Raw genomic sequence first — 8834 nt, 5'->3', positions numbered from 1 at the left:
ACTTTAGCCATGTACTGCTTCATTGTAAGGATGTGAACGGGGAGCAGAGGACATCTAACTTCTCTGAGACTCAGTTCTCTCCACACAAAATCAGGCGAAATGACCCTGATGGTTCTTTTTCACTCTACTATCTTGAATTGCAAAGAGAAAAAGGAAAGGAGGGCAGAACAGACGGACGGAGGAGTTCATGTCCCGGGCACCAGGCCAGTCGTTTTGACTCTCTATTGTTTCCTCATAATGAAAATAACTTCGGTTCAGTTAAGGCCAACGCAGCCTTCAGCGACCACTGGTTTGTAAATCAGTCACTAGACTCAACTCAAAAGCAGCCGAGTCTATTTCTGTCTGACTTTCTTTGCCAAAATTCAACCCCCAGTTTGTTTGGTTTTAATAAATTTATTCTGTTCTTACGGACATTGTGTAAAATGGAAAAAATAAGTCTAGACTGGTTTTGGTTCAGGAAGTTAGGGCAGGGTCTCTTTATTAAAAACAAACATCCTCCTCTTGCTTCCTTTTCACTCTTTTCTCACAAACTTGCTCCCAGCAGCCCTTGGAATCCGGCTCCAACAGGCAGTGATTGCCCCAGAGCCGTGTACTTCACGTGACCTTTTCATGAACAATAAAGCCCAGAATATAAGACATTCCTCAACTTCCCTAGCAGGAATGCGACAGGTTGCATGGGGCAAAAGGTTCATTATCTTAACGTTGGTAGGATCTTCCATCTTCTTGTTGAAAAGTTGTCACGTTAATCGCAGAGAAGAGACACGTTTTATCTGAATCTTGCATTCTCTACTTTTTGGCACTCGCTGTCCTTCTGATTTTAATCGAACATGGCAGCCCTTTTCGCTTCCTGTCCCAATGACCAAAGCCAGGATCGAGTTTGTTTTCTGCCCTTATTCTTGCACCTGTTAAGGTTTTCCTTTTCTTTGGGGTCTGCCTTTTTCTTTTCGCCTCGGGGGATTTTGTGAAGAACCCTTTCCAATCCTAGTTTTCTGCCACCTGCGTACTTCCCCGGCTCTGATTTATTTTGGGTGGGAAGGAGCCTGGTGAGTTACTTGTAATGATCCTACAGTTTTAAAAGAGAAAAACATAAATCTGAACTCACCTGATGCTTTTATTATCTATTTTAAGTCGCATAAAATAATTAAAGTGTTTCTGTTTATTTTTGTTTATAATTTTTCCAGTGTGGGACTCCTTGAAGCAATCCCAGGATGAAGTCCAGGCTTCCTCTCGCATGTCTCACAGTAGAAACTGGTTTCTCTCCTTACACCTTTCTCATTTCTTCTGCTGCAAACCATGTGATCCTTTGCTGATGTTTTTCTCATTTTGCGTTATAAAATGCATCTTCCCCTTTAGCCTTTCCTCAGTGTCAGCAGACAATGGTCTTCCCCTCTTTCTTGAATTTCTATTCCTCATGTTGCTCATAAGATGAGTGACGAGTTTTCTCCTGTAAGAAAGATGTGTCTGTACTTTTTTCCACTCTCTTTCTTATCCAATGCATAAAGGATATACCTGTTCACCACTGCAACTTCATCAGCCAGAAGAATAATTTTTGCTACCATTTGTAGGACCCCCTTGTAAATCCGTAACATCCACAGTAGAGATCAGTTCTGTCCACTCCTCCCGTAAACTTTGTGTGTTCTAAAATAACTGCTGGTTTTTCAAATTGAACAGGCTGTTTTCTTCCTATGAACAATAACTGTATTCTTCCTATGAACAATAACTGTATTCGAGGACCAGAGAACGTACCCAGCATCATCACTAACCTCTTGTCACGGAACGAGAGGCACATTACTTTCATGTCACATTGATAGACACATTAACTCATATTCCTGAAATTTTTTCTTCTTTAGGTCACTTGGAAAATCCTTCCCAGAAGCCATAACTGTTCCTGTCGTATACATTTTCAGGTAGGCAATCTCTGAACAAGTTGAGAGCTTGTGTAGAACCTGTCAGTGTAGATGTGATGGCCTGAACCTCTCGTATGTGCTTCCAAAATTTGTGCCAAACGCGTCACTATTCAAGATATAAATGGCAAAGCGAGACGAATAAGACTTTCTATTGTTGTTTTGCAATAAGAAGGAATGTGAAAAAACACATAACCATTTTCTGAATCACACAGGCAAAAAATTCACAGGCCCCACGTTGTAGGCTTCTTTGGATTGTAGGACTTGAATTTAATCCTTCGTTTGAATACGGGCAACAGCAAAAAAATGTGTCAGATGTTTTCCAACATTAGAGCAGAACAGGAAAATGATTATGTCACACAAGGTCTGAAATAGGATCAGAATAAAAGGTAGAGGCTTCTGATTAGCGAAGTACACAAGTGACCTGCAAAAATAAAGGCATTAATAAATATTTCTTGCTCTTCAGCAGACACTTGCAGGAGTGTGGTGGTGGCACTGTAACGTGGTGGCGAGGTGCACAGGTTCTGTAGTGGAGAGCCTTAGGACCATGTGTGCCTTTACAAGTCTCCCAGTGTCTCTGTGCTTCGGATTCTGCAATGTGAAATGGAAATAACAGAACCAAACTCATAGACTTACTGTGAATGTCAAATAAAATAGCACCATTGAAGCAAGTGGAACGTTGCTTGGCACAGAGCAAGCATCAGTTGTTATGCTTGAAGGATATCCCGGAGTGCTCAGAGGTCACACACTGCACGAGCCTTCTTTGTTTTCCCTTTGTTGATGGTCTGTGCTAAGGCACTAGCTGTTCTTTCCATCTAGAACGTCCTCCCCACCTTCCCTAGGTGACAGACCCTCATCACCATCAAGACTTCCCCCAAAATGGGTCTGTCTCTGAGCCTTCCTAATACCGGCTAACACCCCTAGCTAATACAGCATTTACAAACTATATGACAACTATTGGAAATGAAGTACATGGTTTAAACATCTCTGGGATGTTTACATCCAAACACTGGTTCTCTCTCAATTGTTTGTTTTTGCTGCCCTGGCCATGCTAATTTGAAATTAGCACATAACAGCCACCAGTCAGAAAGCACAAAGTGGCCTGGGGCTTGGAGACGGGCTTTGGGCTCCAAGTTGGAGCACAGCAAGTTCGCCTGGAGACTCAGTACCAGATCTGGGCAGTTTAAGAGACTCTACAAAGTTTATATTTTCTGTTTTGAAAATTCGCTTAGTTGCTTCCTTCCAAGAATAAATTTGTTATAACCTATTAATTTTCTCCTCTAAGAAATTATGTGTACATGATTATATGTGTGCACACACACGTTTGCTTATGTGTGTGTATCTGTGTACGTGTGTGTGTAGTTTTTTCCCTTAGGAAGACCCTTCTGGACAAATTAACTTTTGGGAAGTTAGCTGTTTACTTAAAGCGCCTTCAGGAAATTTTAAGTATAGGTTAGTCCAGGCATTTAGTGATGGACAATTACATTAAGGAGGTGAGAGGAAGGGTTGAAGTATATGATAAAAGAAAATAAATTTTTTTTGCAAGTGAGTGTTTATGAATAAGAGAAAGGACCAAGAATATTAAAGGCAAAAGAGAAAGCAGATGAAAACAAAAGAGAAGAAACAAACTCAAGCTATTTTGTTCCCTTGTGAAATGAGGAGACACAAGAAGTGAGCATTCTCTCTCTCTCTCCCCCTCTCCCCTCTCCTCTCTCCCCTCTCCCTCTCTCTCCCCACCCCCCTTCCTCCACTCCCTCCTTATTGGCTCCAGTGTAGTTTGGCTTGGTGAAGATCACAGAAGTTCTAGGACATGAAGGACTCAAACTGTAACCACCAATTCAAATTAATCAAATCAACTAACATTTGCAGGTTGCCTGGACTAGTGGAGTTCTGATTGCAACCCCAGCATTTACTGGTTGTATCTCTGAGCAGGTTAACCTTTCTCAGCCTACAATGGGATAACACCCGCGCCTTAAAAGGCTTCTGTGAAAATTAGAAATAATATAGATGAAGCACCTAAGCATTTAATACATAATAGATATTATTATAATTATTTTTAGCCTTACAAAGTATAGTATATAAAGCTATATAAGCAAAACATGATTCATAACCGCATGCAAGTCCATAAGTAGTAAACATCTGATATGTTAAATTTAAAAAGTTATTAAAACAGACAACTATTTTCTGAAAATCAATTACTAATTTTTTCAAAAGCAAGAGAAAAGAAAAATTCCTAAACTTTCTGGGGAAAGGGGGAAAAAAATGCCTAAGACATATAAAAGTCTGCAAAATTTTCCTTTGCAAACACTCTACAATGACTTGAGATTTTTATTAGAAAACAGATTTTTAGACTTTATCGCAGCTCAATTTATAATCGCCAAAAGGTGGAAACAGCCTAAAAGCCCACCAACCTAGGAATGGATTAATAAGCTATGGTATATGGATACCATGGAATTCTACTTAAAAGAGATGGAGACTTTACATTCTTTGTATTAACCTGGATGAAAGTGGAACACATTATTCTTAGTAAAGCATCACAAAAATGGAGGAGCATGAATCCTATGTAATCAATTCTCATATTAGGACAACTAATGACCTAGTACACGGTAGAGGGTGGGAGAAGGGGAGAGCAGAAAGAGAGAGAAGGAGGGAGGGGTGGGGGAAAGAAAGAGCAGAGAGAGGGAAGGAGGGAGGGGGTGGGGGTCTTGGGGGCAAGACACAATTATAAGAGGGACTTTACCTAACCTGGTTTCTTGTACCCTCAATGACTTCCCAACAAAAAAAGAAAAGAAAAGAAAAGAAAAGAAAAAGAAAAGAGATGTTTACCCAAATAGTTCTCAGGCCAATTAAATCTATATCAGTGGCCACATGTCCGCTGAAAAGAGAATGGCTTCGGTTAGGCAATGGGAAAGAAAAGCATTCCAAACAATGGAAAGTGGTGCAAAGCAAAGGGACTCAGGTAGCTGAAAAGATGCCGAGCCTTTCAACATTCCCGTCCCCTGCCTACCCAGCCCCATTGGAAGGAACTCCTGGCACCCTTCTTTATTCCAAGCTACTTTCTGGATTTTTCCATTTTTTATAACCTTACACCACGTCCAAAGACTCATTGCTGATCGCAATCCTTGACTTCCAGCCATATTTCCCATCCATGGCCTCACAGTCTAAGATCCAACATATACTATTATTTCTCTGGCTCTATTCCTTGATTTCTCTCCTCAACAATGCTCTGACTTGCCTCTTGCACTGTGTTTCTTTCTGGCCCTTCCAGATGTCTCAGCCTGATCCCATGAGGCTATTAAGAATATATATGGCCCATGCCAAATCCTTGGTCCTTAGAGGGGGAATGAAAAAAGACATAAAAAATATAAGATATTTGTAAATTAATTTGCCTGAAACAGAGTATTTGGGAAGGTGAGTGGTTAAAAACATTGGCAAAATCTTTTGCAAAATTATAGAGTTCTTTCCACATTGCCTCTCTCATAAAATGCTTTATATTTGCCAAATTATATTAGCTGAGAAGGCCCACGGCCCACTAAAGGCTAAGTGACAAAATGACTTTGGATCTGAGGTTATTCTGGGCCACTGAACTGCCTATGAGCCAAAGTCAGCCTCTAAGATGACAAGAGCTTTCTCTTGTCTTCTTAAGGGGTAGTCTAAAAGTATTTATGGACACAGTTATGTTGTTTACAACAAGTCCAATTATAAGCCATAATTAAGAAACTGATTTAGCAATACCATTAGTGTGACTTGGTCAAGCAACAAATATGTATTGATCACCTACTCTGTACAAACCAATGCAATGGACTTTTGAGGTTTAAATCCTCTCTGTATAACTCCATTTTGTTAAGATTATTCAATGTATTATTTGGTTTTATTATTACTACTCATGAAGGAGTCACAAAAGGATAAGCAAAAGGAAATGGCTATCATTTCCTCCTAAGGACTCATCCCTTTCATCTATTCTTGCATGTGAAACTGTTGGTTCTGTCGTGGAAGAGAGATGAAAACCATTTAGGGAAGAGGTATCGCCCTCTATTTTGGAAAGTAAATGTGTTTTATTTCCTTGGGCTAGTGGCTTCCAAATTTGTATTTCCAGTTCAGATCAGACACTGAGCCCCAATCACATACTCTATATTTGTATCTAGATATTACAAAAATATCCCCACTCACTACACCCACTTATATTTCTCCCTGTAGACTATGAACTGCTCTAGATTGGCACGACTTCAGCAATCCAGAAACAAAGGAGCCATCCTTGACACTAGGCTTCTCCTCCTATGATCAGCAGTTCACTATTACCCCTTAAATAATTTTCATGTCCCTCTTCCTCTTTTGTCTTCTTCCATATCATCTTAGCTTAGGCCACCATCACTTCATACCTGAGCTATCGTAATACCACTGCAATGCAATGGCTGGTCTCCCTGCATCAACTCTTGCCCGTCTCAAACCTCTTCCCCACAGTGCTGCCAGACTCCTCTATAAAAAACGCCATCTGATTATGTCTCTCTTCTCTTGAAAGTTCTTCAATCATTTCCACTTACCTTTAAGATCCTTTTTTAAAATTAGTTCTTTTGCATTTTCACATGGCCCTGCCTAATTCTTCAGCCTCAAGTCTTATTCCACCTTATCTAATTGCTGTTCCTTCTGTTCCTTTCTATTCCTATTATCACTGCCCATTTTACCCATGTAACTCTCATTTATACCTCAAATTCAAGACCAAACATTCTTCTTTAAGAAAATATTTTCTAACCCCCTAAATTAAGTCTGGATCTTCTACCATATATTTTCTTAACTTTCTCTGTACTTTTTCCTTTATTAATTTTATCAGAGTTTATAACCACACATTTTTATGATTATCTCACTCCACAAGACTCTGTGCTCCACCAGAGGACAGGTCTATCCATCTTACCTATTAGGAGAGGACAGCACACTGATGGACATCTGTCAGAAGTAAACAGGGGTGAGCTAATGAAAGGAACGTCCAGATAGAAAGAAGTGAACTGAGGAGCACATGGGTAGGCAGAGTCCATCAGCGTTATTCCTCCAACCTTTGTTTCCTCTCACCATTTGCCACCACCTCATACAAAACTATTCACTAATTTTATTAGTTCATTGTTTATCTCTTCTACTGGACTGACCTCAGATTTTTGCAACAACATGAGCAGAAGCCAGAAAATGATGGGGGGAAAAAATTCAAAGAATAAAACAAATCAATTTTCAAACTAAAATTTTACTTTTAGAGAAACTATTATTTCAAAGTGAGAAAACAGTATGTTTTTAAACAAATAGTGTATTTGCTTACTACTCACAAATCCTTGTTGATGGAAGATTCACTTCAGAAAATTGTACAAGTTTAGAAGATAGAAGAAATGGCATGCAAAGATACGGGTCAGCCTACGTTGAATCAGAGCAAACAATGACTATACAAAACAGTAAACAATAGTGAGCAATTATCACATACTTTGATTGTCATTAAAATGTTTGAACTTCTTGTATTGTTCAAGAGATATGTAGAGGTATTGTTTAATTCTGGATTGTGTTGAATGCAGGTGTTAATACTTCAAAGACACCATCATAAAAATTAATATAATATGTAAAATTCACTAAGTAGGAATGGGATCAAATGAAATAAAGAAGTCTCATGGGGCAGTGCCTGTGGCTCAAGGAGTAGGGCACTGGCCCCATATACTGGAGGTGGTGGGTTCGAACCTGGCCCCAACCAAAAATTCCAAAAAAAAAAAAAAAAGAAGTCCCATGTAATTGCCTAAATAGATAATGCAAGGAATCTACAGGCAAATTTTTTGAATTAATATGAGAGCTCAGTAAAGTTACCAGGTTATAGAGTATTTATTATAAAAAAAAAAAAAAAAACTAGTGTTCTTAAGTAAACCAATATAAATTATATTTAAATATAACAGTAAAAGTGCCAACCACAAGAACACTAAAACTCATAATTTACAAATGAAAGGTGTTCAAGATCTTTGTGGGAAATGTACTACGTGTACTAAAAACAATTAAGTACCTTAAATGCTAAAATACATCAGGGCTGTGGATGAGTAGATTCAGTATTCTAAAGATGGCATTTCTACCTAAACCCATCAGTAAATTCAAATGGAATTCCACAAAAAGAAATCCCCACAGGATTTTAAATACAATTTGATAAGCTAATCAAAAAATATGACAATTTTTGGAGTGAAGAATAGCCAATATAATTTTAAGAAAAAAAGAGGGAAATTTGCTCTTCTAGATAGTAAAATTACTAGATGTTTTGGGAATTAGAAAGTATGTTTTTGGCACAGGGACAGCAATTAACCAATATAATAGTTTAAATAAATAATAAGTTTTCATAAATATTTTCTATATTACATTTTGTTCTCTCTTTCATTGATTTCTTGCTGTATCCTTTCCTTCTTCTTTAGTTGAGTTGTTCTGTTCTTTTGCCAACTTCTTGAGTTGCACGCCTAGCTCACTTGCTCTCAACGTCTTTTGTTTTCTGACTAATATATTACAGCAATACATTTTCCTCTCAGCCCTAACTTAATCGGTTCTCACAGATTTTGATATTTGGTGGTGGTGTGATTTTTCAGATCTAAGCCTTCCTTTATTTCCTTTAATCTTTGTATTTTATTTTATCCTGGAGATTATTCAGTGAAATATTATTTAACTTTCAAATGCTGGGGACTTTTTAGCTATTGTTTTAATAGTAAATTGTAATTCTATTGGATTGGGATCAGAAAACGTAGCTTACACAGTATTGTTACTTTGGAATTATTGAAGCTTCCTTTGGGGCATGATACAAAGCATTTTTGAAAATGTGCTAGAAAACCAATGAATATTCTTTGTTTGGCAGGTGGTTTTGGAATTTCAAAGAAAGGCACGTTAAAATATCCAGTTTTAGAATTGTGAGACTCTGTCTCTAAAAAAAAAAAA

The sequence above is a fragment of the Otolemur garnettii genome, unplaced genomic scaffold, assembly GCF_000181295.1.
Source record: "Otolemur garnettii isolate 467f Iridium unplaced genomic scaffold, OtoGar3 scaffold00124, whole genome shotgun sequence".
Lineage (NCBI taxonomy): Eukaryota > Metazoa > Chordata > Mammalia > Primates > Galagidae > Otolemur > Otolemur garnettii.
The sequence above is the reverse complement of the archived record's forward strand: the minus strand, read 5'-3'. Positions refer to the sequence as shown.